A 1,963-nucleotide genomic window follows, 5' to 3' on the forward strand; every position below is an offset into this window, starting at 1 on the left:
TATATATATATATATATATATATATATATATATATATATATATATATACTATTTTTTCTTTAATGTTTCAGCTGCAAAGCTGCAATCATGCTGGAGCACCACCATTATTTGGAACCTTCTCTGATATGTGGCATTTGGTCAATGAGGGTGTTTGGTGCTGCTACCCTCATCTGTGTTTCCTGCTGGGAGATAGGCTTGTCTGGAACACGTATCAGGAAGAAATCCAGTTTTGTTTTAAAGACACTTACATCCAAACTATGCAGGTCTCTCAGGCATTTTGGAAGGATATTAAAGAGCTGTGGGCCCTTGAAGCTCAAGCTTTTACAGTATCTGGTCCTGTGTTTTGATGGCGATGTTGGGATCCTTGGCACGATGCAGTGGCACCTTGTTCTGCAGTTTGAGTAACTTTCAATGCCAAAGTTTGGTACAAGGCCTCTAGGATTTTCCAGATGTATATCACTGCATATCTCTCCCGCCTTCATTCCAGGGAGAAGAGTTTTAATTCTTTAAGTCTTTCCCAGTAGCTGATATGTTGCATAGAAACGATTTTCTTAGTGTAGCTTCATTGGATTGCTTCAAGTTCCGCCGTGGATTCTTTATTTGTGGTGACCAAAGTTGGGAATAATAGTCTAAGCAGCTGAGAACGTATACCCTCCTAAAGATCATCAATGTCTCCTTTTCTCTTCTCTTGAAAGTTCGGAGGATCCAGCCAGCCAGCCATCTGCATTTTATTACCAACTTGGTAATATGCACTTGGAAAGATGCATCATTGCTCATGTCATTGTCCAGGTCATGCACTGATTTTGATTCAGTGATTTCAATTCCTCCTGGGCCAGTGTATCCTGTCTGCATGTTGTTTAGCTTTGTGTGCTGAAAGCGTAGGGCCTGGAATTTTCCTGCATTAAACTGCATGTTGTTGTCCTCAGCCCACCTGTATATTGCGTCCAACTCCCGTTGCAGATGTACAATATTTTCAGGATTTTGTATTGTCTGAGAGACTTTTGTGGCATCTGCATATGTGGCCAGGGTGGCTATCTGAGCTGCTGAGGGCATGTCAGAGAGGGCCACTATGAACAGCAGTGACCCTAAGACAGTACCTAGTGGGACACCACTTGCTATTTGTATTTCCTTGGAGGTGGCTCCATTGGCCGCTACTGCCTGATGTCTATCTTTTAGAAAGTCGTGCAGCCACTCTCCAATTTCCCACCTATACCGAGATCATGCAGTTTGTGACATATCATACCATGGTTGACTTTATCAAGGGCTTTTGCAAAGTCGAGATATATCACATCCACATTTGAGTCATTCAGCAGCTGTTTTAGCACCCAGTTGTAGTATTGCAGGAACTGTGTTTAACAGCTTCTACCTGGGTGAAATCCATGTTGGGTGTCAGTCAGCAAGTCATTTACTTCAAGGAATGCAACTACTGTCTTGTGGACTATTCATTCCATGACATTGCTGATGTGTGATGTCAGAGAGATAGGCCTATAATTTTTAGCATCTGCCCTGCTTCCTTCCTTATGGATAGAGCATATTATCCCTTCCTTCAGTTTGTCTGGGAGCTTACCACTTCCAAGGAAGCTCTGAGAGAGAAGCTGCAGTGGTTTTGCAAGAGCTTGTTTGCATGATTTTAGAAGGACCACTGGAACTCCATCAGGGTCAGCAGCTGAGTTTGTATCAACCTCATCCATGGCCAGCAATACATCTTCTTCTTCAATGTTTATGTACTCAATTTTGTCCTCTTTGGTTACAGGTGAAGTGGCAAACAATTCTGTTGGTTTGTTCCCCTACCTGTGTCCCAGCGGTGTAGTGAACACACTTTGGAACTGTTTGTTCAGTATTTCATTTATCCTCATGAGGTTTCCTGTGAGGGAGCCATCTTTCTGGGAGAGGGGTCCTATCTATTGGCATACTGAGGCTGTTTCTTTGGCAAACTTAAAAAAAAGCTTTAGGGTTTGACTTG

The sequence above is a fragment of the Octopus bimaculoides genome, chromosome 3 (genome assembly GCF_001194135.2).
Source record: "Octopus bimaculoides isolate UCB-OBI-ISO-001 chromosome 3, ASM119413v2, whole genome shotgun sequence".
In the NCBI taxonomy this organism is placed as follows: Eukaryota; Metazoa; Mollusca; class Cephalopoda; order Octopoda; family Octopodidae; genus Octopus; species Octopus bimaculoides.